The sequence below is a fragment of the Barbatula barbatula genome (genome assembly GCF_947034865.1).
Source record: "Barbatula barbatula genome assembly, chromosome: 3".
In the NCBI taxonomy this organism is placed as follows: Eukaryota; Metazoa; Chordata; class Actinopteri; order Cypriniformes; family Nemacheilidae; genus Barbatula; species Barbatula barbatula.
Window position 1 is genome coordinate 3,035,765 of NC_136764.1, and position 18,400 is coordinate 3,054,164.

Here is an 18,400-nt window from a genome sequence, read left to right on the forward strand (position 1 = left end):
CTGTTATTCAACCCGGCACTCTTGGCTTCTACTAGTCAACATTTTTACAAGTAGGTATAGGTCTATCACCAGAGAGTCAGTCAAGAGAGAGTGAGTAGGCCTACACTGGTCCACTTGCACTGGTACACTGGTCCATGGCACTTAGTTCTCAGCTTTGTAGGTTTTTGAGGGAATGGAACAGTAGATATGCATATCTACAGGGACCGCAAGGATGGTGTACTGGTTGGTTGTGTCCGACCCATTGTGGTGGGCCGGTCTGAGTAAAAATGCCAGGGCCATTTTTTCTTCTAGTCCAGCCCTGCCTGGAATAATACTACAGCAGCATATATAGTCTTGAGCTAAAGTATAGACTACCATTGCCTGTTCCCCGAACAACACCTTTTGTATTGCACTGGGTGCTGTAGCCATTAAAGAAAACGTATTTATGTTCAAATGTATGTTCAATTTTTTTTTTATTTAATCTATTGTGGTTATGAAAAGTGAACACTGAACAGCATTATAAGAGGCGCAATATGACATGATTATGACCACTTCATAGGTTTGTTTAGAAAGACTTTCTTTAAAGTGAATTTCGTTTTGTATAAATTGTATCTTACTTTTAATCAATGTTTAATCAAACAATTTCCTCGATTGAATAAATGAGAAGCAAACCAAGAACGTCGGGTGTGGATTGAAGTGCGGAACCCACTATAGGACCTTGTTTCCGCGGCCTCTGTCTTTCTGTCTTCTGTCTCAATTATACAGTAGGCTTGTAGAAAGATATGAAAGACTATTTGACAGTTTTATTGTGGCTTAAAAGCAATCTGCTGTTGTTTAAAAACAATAAACGTGACGTGACTTATAGTGCTGAATTACAGAGCTGGTATAAACATATTTACATTCACATTTAGTATCAGACAAACATATCAAACAACATCGGGTAAATAATCTGTCATTTCAGAACGTTAAGAATGAAGCCCGTGTTTGTGTGGCCGAGATAAATGCGCTGATGGCGCCACCTTCTGGACAGACATAAATATGCAGCACACTTCACTGGGCATTAATGAGACTAGATCGCTGTATATAGCAGTTCATCTTCTTTTGTCATTACTGTTGGCTATGCCTATGTAGAAAAATGTATGCATCTGTCACTTATTGTAAATTGTTTTTCAGAACCACACCTCGTGTAAAGCAGTAAACTCACTAAAAGGAATTCTGGCGTCTGGAGGATTATTACTTCAGATAGATGTCACACACACAGTTTTATTCTCTTTACAACAACGGTACAAACACACACAGATGAGGCGGCTGATCCTTCACACGGGTGTTTGTCATGTGCACTTGACCCTATTCCTCACCGCTGGTCTCCCAGCTCTCTCTCCCTACAGCAAACATTATACAGAATTCAAATGATGGGACGTACAGTGATGTTTTATGGCAACCTGCACACAGCCCCGGATTGGCTAATCGGGAGCACCGGGAGAATTCCCGGTGGGCCGGTCAGTTTTTTTGGCCGCGAGGGCCGGTATTGTCATGGCACGGTTGAAATGTGGCTTTCCCTAGGCTGCCTTCACTCACAGCAGCCCTAATCTTTTTATTTATTATTTTATCGCAGCCCCACTCAGAGCGCAGCCTGCAGGTTAATGATGACGTGATTATCTTTTGACTCCCTGGCCCCGCCCCCGACAGCGCCACTGCAAGTTGCTCAAAATAAAAAACCGTCAGAAATAAAAATGGATGACAGAAAGCGCAAAGGCGGCGCTGAAAAGTCCAGAATAAAAAGCAAGAAAGCTCTGGAAACTGACGCGGCCAAATGTTCTAAGCCGACCACATTTTTTCTCAAAACAAATGAAGACGACGAGACGGCCGGTAAGCTAACGTTAAGTTTCAACTTTCAAGCTAGCTCATTGTTAGAGCGCCCGTCCCCCATTCGGACCGACGTCGGTTCGAAGCCCGCGCTACACAATGAATCCGGTATAGATAAAGATGCAGAGACCAGTGCTCTGCTTAGGCGTTAATTAATGTTTTAGGGTTGTCCATGTTTCCTTGAAGCTACACTTATGCAGAGGAAAAAGAGATGAAACAATCATTAGAAATCATTGTGAAAGAAAAGTCAGATAACAGTCAAATAGTTTTATTATTTAACCTAATGTTCTCATATTTGTAAAAAAATATTTGAAGTTGTAAAGCAGACGTTTCATTAAAATAAATTATAGTGTCATTAGACAGTGCAATACATTTTATTTTAATCTTTTGTAATTTATAATTTTTTCCTTATTTCAATGTTTGGATATTTATGAACACTTAATTCTTAAAGAAAATAGATTCTGATACTGTCCGGCTATTTACTGTTCTAATAAATCTTCACTGTGAAGCAAAACTTAGGCTACTGTATTTTCACTGAATGACAATGAATTCAAGGCTGTAGAGAACAGTGCGCTATTGCAGACTTAGGTTTTAATTATCATTATTTTAATATCTACTGTCAGTGGGCGGCTATTAACAATGGCCATGGCCTCGTAAAAGAGTGTCCTAAGGGAGGAATCATCAAGCCTTCCCAAACTTTGGGCCAAAGTAGCATCCAGCACACTTCGAACAGTGCGTATTTGGCGCTCCCAAACTCCACCAGCATGGCTTGCTGACGGGGCATTGAAGACAAACTCACACTGTTGCTCAGCCAGGAACGTTTCCAAAGCCTGGTTGTCACACTGTTTAAGTGCCTCTTTCAATTCGTTCTTAGCTCCTATGAAATTCCTGCCTTGGTCACTGTACAGTCGGCGCACTACTCCTCTTAGGCTGATGAGACACCGTAAAGCATTGATGAAGGTGTCAGTGGATAGATCTTCTAACATTTCGATGTGGACAGCTCGGGAATAGAAACAGGTAAATATCAAGCCGTACCTTTTGTACTCCTTTCTGCATCTTTTAATGACAAATGGTCCAAAGCAGTCCATTCCACAGTATGTAAATGGGGCAGATGCTTCAACACGCTCTTTAGGAAGCTCAGCCATGCGCTGCTCTTCTACCGGACGTCTCAGCTTCCTGCACTGAACACACATGTGAATCAATTTCGCAACCAACTTGCTGCCACTGATGATCCAGTATCCATTTGCTCTAAGCTCCATTTGAGTTTGACTTCGACCTTGATGGCATACTTGTGAATGATAGTGCGACAGTACAAGCTGTGTGATATGACTGTCCTTAGGTAGAATGCACGGGTGCCTGAATTCTTCACTAAGCGATGAATGTTTCAATCTTCCGCCAACACAAAGTATGCCCTCCTTAAGAATGGGATCAAGACTAAAAAGAGAACTAGAACATGGAAGACTTTCCCCCGTTCCAAGTGCCTTTATCTCTCGACTGAATGCTTGCTGTTGTACAAGTTTTATCACTGCTTTGGCAGCACTCTCGCGCTCTTTGACAGTCACAACATCAGTTTGACACTTTCGTCCAGGCACTAGTCTTTTTATTCTTGACACCACCTTAAGAAGCGTTGTCCCGGAGGATAAACGAGACAGGCGATCAAGCATGTTCATGCAATCGGTCACTCTTATTGCAAATGCCTGAGTGGTTTTAACCTCTGGGTCACCAACCAACAGGTCGGGGGACGAGGTAGGTTCCAGGTGGACCTCTTCCTTCCACAAAAATTCAGGACCCGATAGCCAGGTTGTTGATAAGATGTCTGATGCACGGAGCCCCCTAGAGGCGTGATCCGCTGGGTTCTCCGTTGTATCAACATAATGCCACTGGCTCGGATTGGTGCACTCTCGTATAAGCTGAACACGATTCGCCACAAAGATATGAAATCTCCGTGCTTCGTTGTTGATATATGCTAGAGTGACTTGAGAATCTGTCCAGAAGAATTCCTCATCAATCTTCATATTTAGCTCTGATTTCAGCAAAACGCTCAATCTGGCTGCAACCACAGCAGCTGAAAGTTCTAAACGGGGAATGCTTGTAATCTTTGACGGTGCAACTCTAGCCTTTGCCATGACGAAACTGGTTGGATATTCTCCAGATGCATCAAGCTGCTCCACTACAATTCGGCTCCATTTGCGGACCATCCAGTCTGGTAATTTTTCCAAGAGCTTATGATTTTCTTCACAATCATTTAGAATAGACAACCCTTTGACATGGGGCATAGCTTCTACACAGCTCTTTAAGAAGTCTGCAAAGTCTCTAAGTGCCAGAGAATCATTAGGACTAATTTTAGGCCACTTCATCAGCTTATCTCGAAACGCTTTCTGCACAATGAATGGATTTCCGTACCTGTCCTTTAAAACTGCCCAAGCACCTTCATATGCATCCTCAGAGCTCCGGTAAAAGAATCCTTCCACAGCCTTGCGTGCTTCTCCTGAGAGGTAGTTTTTCAAGTAGAGCATTTTTTCACTGGCAGATATAGGTTTCCTGTCAATTAGAGTTATGAACGACATCTGAAAGTCAACAAATTCCAAAGGATCACCAGCAAACATGGTTGGTTCAGGAACAGGCAAACGATTTAAACTTAATGAGCTTGCAATTGCTTCAGCTAGGTTGGCTGTTACGCTCTGAGATGATGGGTGCGATTGGAACAGGGAGACTCCAGTATCTAGTTCTCTGTTTGAATATGTAGCAGGAGTGGTTCTGACAACAGAAGCTGTATTAGGTTCTCCCACCATGTTCTCCACATCACCTTCCAGTTTATTGTATGTTCTAACTCGAGCTGCAGCCACTTTCACCTCCACACTCGCTTGCAACATTTTTAGCTTTGTTTTCTCCTCTTCTAACTTCAACTCCACTTCTGCTTGTTTCTGCTTCATTTCTATCAATATTTGTGACTCATGGAGTTTCCATTCACTTTCCAGCTTAATAAGTTTGGCCTGTTGAGCTTGTATCTCTTCAATAGACTTTGCCTGTTCTAATTTGGCTGCGAGATCTGCTTCAGCATCTGCTCGCTTGCTGGAAGCTTTAGAGCTTGCGATTGACAGGTTATCAAATTTTATAGATTCTTCTGAAATAACACTTTCAGTGCTTGTCCCACCAAAGACAGATTCATATTCTTCACGACTTAAAATCATTCGCACCCTTTCTTTTTCAGCTTCCTTTTTAAAAGTCTCTTGAACTAGACTTACATCAAGCCGTTTACTCACAAGGTCACATATTTCTGTTGTCAGTGTGTTACAGGCATCCAGTTTCTGCATAATCTCTGGTGTGCTAAGAGAATTGCGTTGAAGTGGTTCATAATTTTGATTTACACGGTCGTATCCACTCTGAATATGTTGGTTTATTTTATCAAGATCCTCCTTCAAACAGAATTTCTTAAGCCTGGTTCTAGATTCTCGTGCTATCTGCTTCCAAGATTCATAAGCTCTCAAAAATGCCTTTTGATGCCTTTTAGCTTCCTCTTCACGCATTTGTTTGCCCTTTTCTGTAAGTTTTCGTTCACGAGAAACTGTTTCTTCTGGGCATTTGGATATTTGAATCACTAATTGATTTATTTCTAGATTAAAGGGATTCAGGGAGCTGTGGTTATAGGATAGTGACGTAACCCAATGCTTTTCACTTCAAACATTAAGATAGACCTACCCAGAATGGAAATTAAATAGCCAAATATAACCACTTTAAATATTCAAGACAGCTTAAGAATTGGAATGGCTAAAGTTAACTTTTAAGATATAAACGTTCAATATCATATGCATTTCACAAGTTTTAAGATTCAAAAATGAAAATAAACCATTAAACATTGCATATGTGTAGCCTTTTCAGATATTTCACAATTAATTCACAAACACGAAAGCCTGTTAGGCTATTTAGCCTTATAACTTGAATCAATCAGGATATGGACATGTAAATATAAACAGTTCAGTTCGTTTGTATTTTTCTTCTTTTTTTTCCGATAACCAGTCTCTCACCGCATCTGTAGTCTCTGTTAGATGTGCTACTGACTTACGACCTCGCTTGAATGCGTGGAGCAAACAATGGCAACCTCAGGAACGAAGATGGCGTGTCGTGCAGCATAGCAGATGACTCAGATGTAGCGTCGAGTTTTCACTGTTACAGCCCTTGGATCCAAAGAAGAGAGTCTCGACTGATGCGTAAGGTGTTTATTTATTTCGTTCGTCAAACCAACATGACGTTCATCCTTTTACTTCATCATCACCTTTGCACCGTGAAAACTGTATTAAAAACATACATACAACAATCATTTCGCACACTTGTTCTCACGGTTACAAAGTCATTAAGTACACAAACATTTATTACACGGAAAAATAAAGCATACATATGTGCAAACAATTTTATGAATGAAACATATCATACCTCGCTGCGCTCACCAAGGAATGCAAACAATATAAGATAGTCCTTTCTTCCGTCATGAAACGGGCGTCAAGTTGTTTAAGTCCATGTATAAACAATCTCAGATAAAAATACATATAAGCTCGAACACAGCTGCGTGTCATTCACACCAGACAGCCACCGTAAAAGTTCATCTTAGCCTGTGCAAACTACGGTGCCACCAAAGGGACAAACCCCAACACCACAGGTGCACAGAACTTCCGGTCAATCACGTACAAAATATAAGAATTATTTAAATAAGAATTATTTAAATAAATTACAAATATTTACCAATAACCCAACACTTTAAAATTCTAAAGTGGTCCTTTACAACTGTTCTAATAAATCTTCACTGTGAAGCAAAACTTAGGCTACTGTATTTTCACTGAATGACAATGAATTCAAGGCTGTAGAGAACAGTGCGCTATTGCAGACTTAGGTTTTAATTATCATTATTTTAATATAGTCAGTCGTAAACTAAAGTGGGCCGGTCTAAGGCATGAAACTCCAGGGCTGAAAATGAGTCCCAATCCGGCCCTGCCTGCACATGTTGGTATCAAAGGAAATGAAATGGCAGACGAGACAGCAAAAAAAGCCATTAAAAACAATGATATTAATATAAGTGTTTGTATCAGTAAGAATGAAATCTAGAGGATTTTTGAGGAAGAACGTCAGGTGGCAAAAACAATGGGAGATGGAGAAGAAAGGAAGGTGGTTGGACAAAGGAAAGTGGGAGAGATGAGAAGAGATGAGATAATAATATCAAGGATGAGAAACAGACATACAAGACTAAACAGCACACTTTATAAAATGGGTCATCATGAGGAATTTTGTGGGCAAGAAGAAACTGTGGAACACGTTATACTGACAGAAATATGAGTCTGAAAAAATGATTCCAAGGCAAAATCCAGAAAAAATTAAAATGCAATTAATTTTATTTTACGAAATTATTATGGAAATAAATGTTATAGCTTTATATTTCAATATCTTAGAATAACAAATTTCGGTCTCTCTCTCACTCTCTCTCTCCCACTGTCACGAAATGGCTTTGGACAGAACCCAGATGCAGGCAGACGAAGGTTAAATATAAATGTTTATTAAATAAAACACCCGCAATGGGGAAAAACAAGAACAAAACACACTAGCAAACATACACTAGAAACAAACACAAAACAAGAATCTATAAATTGAAATAATCCTTTCACAAACTGTAAACTGAAACAGGGTAGTCCAACACGACAAGAAACTGTGATACTACCGTGAGACAATAGCCATAAGACAAAAGATAAAGACAATGCACCAACACTGAACAGAGAGAAACTGAGACCATATAAAGGGAGACACTAACGAGGAGTGATTACATGGGGAGAGTGGTGACAGCTGATGGGAATGAAACCCTAACGAGGTGAATTACAAAAACAGACGATGGGAATGAAACCCTAAAAGGAGATAGGAGGGTGGGGCTGAGAGACATAACAGGAAGACACGTGGCATTAAGTAACAACATAAAGCCACATGTCTCCACACATAACACTACAGAAACACGAAAGACGTGGCAATGTCATGACTCTGCCCAGGAAGCTAGAAAGCTCGAGACAGGAAGGACAGAGTCCTAACATTACCCCCGCCCCCAGAAACGCCCCATGGCGTCTCAAGGGAGAAACTTCAGCGGGCCAAAACACCAAAGCACAAAGACAAACACCACAAGCACAACACAGAACAAACTAAGGGGAACGTAATGGAGGCTATGAAGGGGCTCGGGTGGGTCAACAAAAACAACAAACATGGGAGGGGGGGTGGGGGAATGGGAGGCCAAACCTTGGGGACAACAGAAAAGGGTGGGACAGGTTGAGGAGACTTGAAACAACCGGACGAGACCGGCGGGGACTTGAAGCAACCGGACGAGACCGGCGGGGACTTGAAGCAACCGGACGAGACCGGCGGGGACTTGAAGCAACCGGACGAGACCGGCGGGGACTTGAAGCAACCGGACGAGACCGGCGGGGACTTGAAGCAACCGGACGAGACCGGCGGGGACTTGAAGCAACCGGACGAGACCGGCGGGGACTTGAAGCAACCGGACGAGACCGGCGGGGACTTGAAGCAACCGGACGAGACCGGCGGGGACTTGAAGCAACCGGACGAGACCGGCGGGGACTTGAAGGGGCTAGGGAGAGGTGTGTGTCCAAGGGGGAAAAAAGCTTGAGGTGATGCCGGCCGGAGAACTGGCTGAGGCACCGGCTGGAAGGCCGGCTGAGGCACTAGCTGGAAGGCCGCCTGCGGAAGGGCAGGTCCTGACGCCTGCGGAAAGGCAGGTCCTGACGCCTGCGGAAAGGCAGGTCCTGACGCCTGCGGAAAGGCAGGTCCTGACGCCTGCGGAAAGGCAGGTCCTGACGCCTGCGGAAAGGCAGGTCCTGACGCCTGCGGAAAGGCAGGTCCTGACGCCTGCGGAAAGGCAGGTCCTGACGCCTGCGGAAAGGCAGGTCCTGACGCCTGCGGAAAGGCAGGTCCTGACGCCTGCGGAAAGGCAGGTCCTGACGCCTGCGGAAAGGCAGGTCCTGACGCCTGCGGAAAGGCAGGTCCTGACGCCTGCGGAAAGGCAGGTCCTGACGCCTGCGGAAAGGCAGGTCCTGACGCCTGCGGAAAGGCAGGTCCTGACGCCTGCGGAAAGGCAGGTCCTGACGCCTGCGGAAAGGCAGGTCCTGACGCCTGCGGAAAGGCAGGTCCTGACGCCTGCGGAGAGGCCGGTCCTGACGCCTGCGGAGAGGCCGGTCCTGACGCCTGCGGAGAGGCCGGTCCTGACGCCTGCGGAGAGGCCGGTCCTGACGCCTGCGGAGAGGCCGGTCCTGACGCCTGCGGAGAGGCCGGTCCTGACGCCTGCGGAGAGGCAGGTCCTGACGCCTGCGGAGAGGCAGGTCCTGACGCCTGCGGAGAGGCAGGTCCTGACGCCTGCGGAGAGGCAGGTCCTGACGCCTGCGGAGAGGCAGGTCCTGACGCCTGCGGAGAGGCAGGTCCTGACGCCTGCGGAGAGGCAGGTCCTGACGCCTGCGGAGAGGCAGGTCCTGACGCCTGCGGAGAGGCAGGTCCTGACGCCTGCGGAGAGGCAGGTCCTGACGCCTGCGGAGAGGCAGGTCCTGACGCCTGCGGAGAGGCAGGTCTGGAAACCTGCGGAGAGGCAGGTCTGGACGCCTGCTGGATCGCTGGCTGTGAACCCGGCTGGAGAACCGGCAGGAGCGCCGGCTGGGCTGGGTTACGTGCCCCCCTCCGTTGCCTCTTCCTCTTCTGCCGAGCCAATCTCCTGGTAGTCGGCTGGAGGAAGGAGGTGAAGGACGGGGCTGGCTCCGCGTTGGAGGCCTCCGAAGAGGACCCCCAGGACTCTCTCCTTCCACGCTTGCCCTGAAGACTGGTAGGTGGTGAAGAGGTTGCAAGGTCCGAGGCTGATGGTGCGGTGGTGGTCACCACCCCAAGCTCCAGGGTATGATCCTCGGGGATGGGGCCCAACGGAGAAGACAACCTCGGACAGACGGAGACACTGGGCTCCGGTCGGCTCATGGCGAACTGGAGCACACCCTCGAAGCCAAGCGGTCTCAGCCTCCTCATCTCCGCAGGCGATAGGGGGTCCCTCAGTCCGCTGTTGAATGCCGCCGTCACCTCTTCCTCCCCGAAGAGCTCCTCCACTGCGGCTTCCAGGAACCTGTCCAGGTACTCGTCCCGGTCCAAGTTCCCCTGGCGAATGCTGGAGAGGGGACCAGGCTGGCGAGGCCTTGCAGGGAAAATCGCCGCCTGCTGGGTTCTTATGGGTTGGTGCATTCTGTCACGAAATGGCTTTGGACAGAACCCAGATGCAGGCAGACGAAGGTTAAATATAAATGTTTATTAAATAAAACACCCGCAATGGGGAAAAACAAGAACAAAACACACTAGCAAACATACACTAGAAACAAACACAAAACAAGAATCTATAAATTGAAATAATCCTTTCACAAACTGTAAACTGAAACAGGGTAGTCCAACACGACAAGAAACTGTGATACTACCGTGAGACAATAGCCATAAGACAAAAGATAAAGACAATGCACCAACACTGAACAGAGAGAAACTGAGACCATATAAAGGGAGACACTAACGAGGAGTGATTACATGGGGAGAGTGGTGACAGCTGATGGGAATGAAACCCTAACGAGGTGAATTACAAAAACAGACGATGGGAATGAAACCCTAACAGGAGATAGGAGGGTGGGGCTGAGAGACATAACAGGAAGACACGTGGCATTAAGTAACAACATAAAGCCACATGTCTCCACACATAACACTACAGAAACACGAAAGACGTGGCAATGTCATGACTCTGCCCAGGAAGCTAGAAAGCTCGAGACAGGAAGGACAGAGTCCTAACACCCACTCTCTCTCTCTGCTTTCTTACTTTATTAACCCCCAGGGGTCGACAAACGCACGGAACACTGGATTTTTATATATTTTTATGATTTATTAAATCAATGGCATAAGAACAAGCAAGAGTTATTATATATTCAAGTCACATGAACATTCGTTGACAGATAGAAATGAAAAATGAAAGAAATAGAATTACATACATTTTAATGTTTTCAGAGCATCATATGTTTTCAGAGCATCACATGTTTTCGGTGCTTTTTTGTTTGTTCACGAGATCTATATACAATTTGAAGTCATTATTAAAATGTGGTTTACATTGAGTCCACTTTTTCTTATGTAGGCCTATATGTAATTTTCCTAATAGAATAAACAAATGTATAATATGTTGTTGTTTACAGTTCAAATATACAGCACATCAAATATACACATTTCTATCACATTTCTATTATACACATTCCAGTTTTCTGTTAATAAAGAATCAATATGTTTCCAAAGAAATCTTGAGTTAATACAATGAAGAAAAATATGCAAAATGGTTTCTCTTTCTTGACAACAAAATTAACAATATTAAGCTTAAATCTTTCCAAAACATGCTTAGCAGGATCAGTTCTATGAAATATTTTGTTATTGATACAAACTTATTTGGCAGTTTCCAAGCTTTAACCCAAGAGATATTACCAAATAAAGAAGACCAAAATAATCTTGCTGCAGGTAAAGACACAGAACAAAGAGCATTCCTTATAATCTTATTACTACATTATTGTTTTAAAACATCAACATTTTCAATGAAAATGTTTCCACAAGTATAAACCAAACTGACTCCTTCTGAAATACAGTTTTATTAAAGTTACAGTATTAATTTCATCAATAACAACAGAAAATTTTCTTGGTTTAATTGGTAATTGTAATTTTTGAAGACATTCAGGACAACAAGTACCCATGAGAATTAAATAACTGTCTTACTTAAAGAATTCCTTCATTGAGCCAAGAATGATAGATTAAAGATTTGTTTTTAAATAAGACATCTAATTTAAATTTATCAATATGAAATATTTATTTATCCATATGATATATATGTGGGGTGAAAAATTGTGCTTATATATCAATTTCCATGCTAGCAGGGCTTGACTGTGAAAACCGGCCAATTTAACAAAGATTTTGTCAACAGAAAAATTACATTTTAACAAAAAATCTGTGCCTCACAGAGTATTAAATATATAATAAGGAAATACATTCCAAGGACTTTCTCTATTCATCATAAACTCTATTAAACATTTAATTTTAAAGGTGTCATTCAGAGTATTATAATCTAAGACCTCCAGTCCCCTTTGCTCTTTAGGATTACAAATGACTTCCTTTTTTAAATAATGTGTTTTTTCCTCCAAATAAAGTTATAAAGAATCTGATCTTGGTCTTTGATGATCTTGGGAGGTACATCTAATGATAATGACGTATACACCGATCTAGAAATACCTTCCTCCTTTGACAATAATACCCTCCTAAATATTGAGAGGTCCCACATTAACCAACAATGAAACTTCTTTTTAGTTTTCTCAATAATTGACCAAAAATTAAACGGACTTTTTCATTTTAACAGATTATTAAACCTAAATATGTTAGTTCATGTTTAATTGGAATATTCTCAATTTCTGTAAAGGAGCAATCTTTAAGGGGAAATAATACACATTTATCCAAGTTCATGTTAAGTCCTGTCGGTGACCACGCCCCCTGCAGCAGCGCTCTCTCACTCTCCGCACCGATCAAGCTCACCGGACTTCTGAGAACACCTGCACCTCGTCAGCTCATTTTCTTGGACACTATTTAGTAGGGCTGTGTAAAAAATATCGATTCTTCGATTTTAATCGATTTTCAATTTAACGAAACAATTGTCGATTCGGGAAATCCCGAATACAAATAAAACAAAATTATTCAAATAAAAAGTGGGAGAGGGAGAAAGGATCATGGCGGAAGCTCACGGTAGCCAATGGACCCCAGCGCCGGCTAAATTAAAGTCTGATGTGTGGAAGCACTTTATGTTTAAAGGCAATGACGGCAAAGGTGAGGTCGACAAAACAACTGTTGTTTGCTAGTTGTGTCAGCAAGAGCTACGATTTTGGAACAATACAACAAACCTACGAGACCACCTGTCGAGACGTCAACCTGACGCGATATCTGCTTCATGCGATTCTGGACAGCAACGACTGGACGTTGCTTTTGCCTGCAATTTACAGTCAGATTCACCTCGCGCTAAGAAAATTACTGATGCTATAGTAATGATGATTTGCAAGGATTTACGCCCATACGCGATAGTTGAGAACGAGGGATTTCACAATCTTATCAATGTTTTAGAGCCGAGATACGCCATGGTTTCACGCAAGTACCTCTGTGAAAAGGCAATACCGAAAAAGTATGCTGAGGTTAAGATCAATGTCGCAGCAAAGAAAAAGTGTTTTAACACAACAAGCAAAGAGGTATCTCTGTGTGCCGGGAACAAGTGTTCCTGCTGAGCGAGTTTTTTCAACTGCTGGTGATATTATCACAGCACAAAGAAGCTGCCTTAGGTCAGACCATGTTGATCAGCTACTTTTTTTTACTTCAAAAAATGAGTTAGTGCTAGTAAAGAACTGTTTGTTATTTGGACAGTTACTGTGTTTAATATGCACAATGTCCAGAAAAGGTTTTATGGGCCTGTTTTGAATGCTACAATGAATCTGTTTTATTTTGTTATGAATTTAACTTTTTAAAATAAAAAGTTAAAATCTGATTGTTGGTTACTTGTTTGGTTACCCAAAGTAAAAATAAAAAGTAATTCCTAACATAATTGTATGGGCTCTACTGTCAATGTGTACGTGTATTTAACTAATGTAAGAGAGCAAGAGTTTCAGTTACCAGCATACATACTTAAATGTGGATTCCATGCTTACAGAACTAGAATTTTCATCTACGTAATGATAACTAATCGATATCGAATCGAAATCGAATCGAATCTAAACCATAAAAACAAGAATCGAATCGCCAATTTGGTCGCAAAACCCAGCCCTACTATTTAGTTTGTGCATTTTGGTTCAGTTTTTGTTCGGTGTTGATGTCGTTACGTGTTATGTTTGATACCTGTTGTGGAATTTACTTGTTTTTTGAAGGCATATACTTGATTGTGGAGTTCATACTTTTCCTATTTTTGAGAAAACTTACCTGTTATGGATTTTGGTTACTTACCTGTTTTGGAGAAACAGTCTTGTTTTTTTGGTATACTTTCCGGGGGTTTTTTGTTCCTTATTCCTCTAATGAAATCCCAGTTTTCTCATCCTGTACTCCTGTGGCGTGACATCCTGAAGCAGCACTGAATTCCTCAATATATATAATAATTTTTGATATTTCACATTTGTTTTGAAAATAGACTGCTGCAGGGGCGATTGTAGGGTTTCAATGTTAGGGGGCTCAGTCTCCAATGAGGATAAATATAAATAAATAATACTGTACATAGCCCCTCTCTTAGCACCACATTTACATTACTAAAATAAATAATTGAGAATAAATATGCAGATTAAAGACAAGTTATCCAATGAATATCACATTAATCGATCGATCTGCACCATTTATGATTCAAAGTGACAACAACTGTCACAAATCCACATAATAAATGTCACAATCAACTGCTGAAAGAAATAACTTGATATGATATTGATGTTTCCCTCCCGTTCATTCTGATGAGCGCTGTCACTCCTGTGCATGACTGAGTGTTCATGTATTACAGCCACAATACATATTAAATTAATAATATAATAATTCATAAATATTCGTCTTCGCAAATAACCAGGCTGAACTACAGTTACTCTATCTGCCCGAGGTCTTTCCGGGGCTCTCGAAACTACCATCAGCTCTCAATAACTAGGTGCAGAAAAATAAAACATCATCATGAATGACACATATCTGTCTTGCTTGTTTTGTAGTATGTAAGTATGTCGTCATCGGTGTGAAATGATTTTAGTTTGCTGTATGTAACGTAAACTAGTTAACAGTGAGGGGTGAACGCAGACAAGACGTTTTACAGTGGATGAGAAAGGGTCTTGTATTGCTCCTGCATTATATTATGTAAACTGTATTCATAACAAATAATAGCAAAGATGCAGATGTCACCTTGTACTCGCTTATGACGTTAAATCCACTGCTATGAACTGAAGAATGCGCTAAATAACGCAGCCTGCCGCCGTTTTCATAATAAGACTTTTAAAGGGGACTATAAAGTGATCTCATACAGACTTGTACTTAAAATATTTTAGGGGGGCTAAGCTAGACCTAAAAAGGGCCAAGCAACGCCACTGGACTGCAGTATCATCTGCAAACTGACTAAGTTTAAATTGTTCACTTAAAGTTGTGATACCATTCAAGTGATTTATTTTTATATGTGATGCTTAAACTTGAGTGACTAACAAAATAAAAAGGAGAGAGGGGGGGGGGGGGCTTCCTTGCCTAGTGCCACGATGAATATTGAATCTTTGTGAGGTACCATGAGCAAGTTTGATAAAACTATTACACCCACTATATCATGTTTTAACTGCTTTCAAAAACATATCTCCACCAAACAACTGAATGACTTTGAAAATAAAACTATGAATCACCGTATCAAAAGCTTTATTGAAATCAATAAATAAAATAAAACTTTCATCCTCTATAAAGTGATTATAATCAATCATATCTAAGACTAGTCTACTGTTCTCTTTTGTCTACACCTTGCTTTAGTCTTCTAGCTAAAATCATTGCAAACACTTTACTGTCATTATTTAGCAAACTATATAGGCCTTGAATTTTCAATGAATAACTTGTCTTTATAAAGTTTGGGAATCAACGTTATAACTCCTTGTTTTATTGAAACAGGCAATTTACAATTTTGTATATCTTATTCAAATACTATAGTAAAAAGGGTGAAAGTTCTTTGGAAAGTCTTATAAAAATCACCGGTTAGCCCGTCATTGCTGGAGATTTCTTACTCTGATAAGTTAATACACTCTCGCAACTCTTCAATGTCTATTTCTTTATATCTTGAATATTTACGACACTTCACAGTGAATCCATAAAAGACAGACATAGCAGGACAGTGACAAACATTTAGTCATATTCAAAAAGATGCTTCACAGGTTTGGGTGAATAACAGACCAAAACGGACCACAAGATGTGAAGAAAACGTTATTAAACGCTCCAGTGTGAATTAAAAGTAACGTAAAAGTAACTTCTGTCACGTTGTGAAAATACGTATTTATAACGTAACAAAAACACATTTTGTCGAATGAAATACTTTGGAGAGGAATGTTATCACAACTCAAGTCATTGGGGGCAAAATCTGTCTGTTCAGGATTCTTTGTACAGATTTGGAACAACTCGAAGGTAAATGACAGAATTTGGGTGAAGTTTCCCTTTATCAAGTGATTCCTCAGATGTAATCCGCGTCAGAAACTGAGATGTTTATGTAACCGAAGAGCTCGTGTAACAGCACAAAGAACAATTGACTACATACGACTTTCACCCAAATGTAACAAGTGCAGCAATGTAGGTTTGAGCAATGGACCAGTTTAGTGGAGGACAGAATAAATACTGGCAGTAAATAAATCACACAACAGGTAAAATACTCAAAGAAAATATATATTGTGATTGAATATCACGTAAACAACATGAATCAGTTTGAAAATAAAACAATACAAGAAAACAAAAAATGTATACAGAAAAATATGAGTTATCGGTGTTGTCTTTGGTTTATTCTCTTAAAACGGCAATTTATCCTTCTACAGTTGAACCTATATAATCTAGTTTATCCTTGTTTAGTTATCGAGTACAGCACAACTCTTATTTGATCTTGATTTTGAACAGCTTTTAAGATTCACTGATCTTCAATTTAGAGTTTTATTCAAATTAGCTTTTAGTTTTAACCTCCTATACGGTTAGACAACCAAATCATTTCCTAAACCAGGGTACATGTAACCACATTTAAACCCAACTGAAACGTATCAAACTGATAAAAATCCAAAATGTACATCTGATTTACATTCAACAATATTTAGTGAACAATACTCTTGTCTGAATTGTCTTCCGAACACCGTCCAGAAAGTTCTTTAATAGAGTCCAGTGGTGAGTGAAATCAGTTCAGTCCTACCAGTGCAAAGTGGAAAAGAATGTCCTCCCAACTGAAGAAGGGTTGAGGTTATAGCACAACGGAAAAAGGGTCCTCGTGACACAGCAGGTGTATTTGCACAGGCTTAGATTTCAGCATTCAGATCTCTTTCTCTTGTTGGGTGGTGTGATGGAGGTGACCAATAAAGGAAGAACACGGAGACAGCAGGCTTCTGTAAATGATTAGGGGGTTATTTTCCACAGCATGGGGGTTATCAAAGTGAAACCAATGTTAGCCCAACTGAGGTAAACCAAAGTATTAACCAGAAAAAAAGGAAGACAAAACCATTGATCGAAAAACACGAGTCACTGCATGTGCCTCTTAAACATTTCTAGAGGTCTAGGGACTACAGGACCTGTTCTCATCCAGACCAACCTCCCTACAAACACAACTAACCAACTTATATATTGGTGGCCAGCACCAATTACTACAAAAAGGAGAATACATAACACATAATGGCCATTATACACAACAAACAAATATGAAAACATCAAAATAAACACACACAAGCACTTCAATTAGCACAGTCAAACGACTTCACTCATAAATTAACTTCCCATTTCTAAACAAGGAAGAAATCATTGAAATAGTCCATGGAGTACCCCAGGGTAGAAACCGGGATGGTTGCGGCCCAATCATTGGCTGGAACCATATATATACATCCGACATTTCCGCCCGGACCCCTTTAGACGGTACACCAGCTCACCGGTCTCAGCCATAACAGTCTTTTTTTTTTTTCTCAGCCATAACAGTCAAGCAAACAAAGAGATCGGTAAGCAAACATTCAGCAAACTAAACGTTAAAGAGAACATACACTTAAATCTAAACGAAAGTTAAATAAAGTTTATTAAACCCAAATGAATGTCTTTTGATTTCAGTAAAGAATGCACATTCCAATAAATAAAAGATAAACTGACCCGACCCAGGATCATCGACATCCGCCACAGGTGGCTCGCCATCTCAATTCCATAGGAGAATTTTCCAACTCAAACAATAAACCTGCACTGTTTTACCAAAACTGTGTCATTAACATTATTTCTTTATAACTTATTTTCTTTAAACTGAGATTTGAAACATCCATCTCAACTTTCATGACAGATTGAGGATGTGCAAATTACTATTCATCCATGCTAATCGCTTAACGTTTCAAAATAAATCATAAACATTCAGAAGTTATGCAAACGATCTTTACAACTTGAACAATATGGAGTGAAACATAAAAACTCACCAAATCCTGAGAGTAACAGTTCAGATTCAGAGCATCATAATCGGCCAACATCCGCGATTAAATCAGCAATCATCATTCTAAAATGATCCATCATCATTAACCATAAAGTAAGTATAATAAAGTTACTTATAACGATTTAAACAATATAAACCTTTTGAATCCCATCTGCATCACTCGTGTCGTGTTCAGCGCGTCTCTCGAACTCCCGTGAGTCATCCGTTTACGTCATACACAACTCACGTACGTCACATGTTCTGTGCTCAATTATCATACATTTTATTTATAGATAATTTATTCACAATGTTTGTTAACACATCGTTTCAACT

The 18,400-nt window shown here is 41.1% G+C and overlaps 1 long non-coding RNA gene across 1 annotated transcript; it reads right to left on the reverse strand.

Annotated features, from left to right (window-relative positions):
• Positions 1–15,514: 15,514 nt before the first annotated feature.
• Positions 15,515–18,298, reverse strand: LOC306891737. Its single transcript, XR_013786390.1, has 4 exons — positions 18,226–18,298; positions 18,075–18,151; positions 17,764–17,850; positions 15,515–17,018 (listed from the first exon to the last, which is right to left on the reverse strand). It is a non-coding gene; the product is annotated as an uncharacterized lncRNA (long non-coding RNA).
• Between the last annotated feature and the right edge of the window lie 102 nt (positions 18,299–18,400).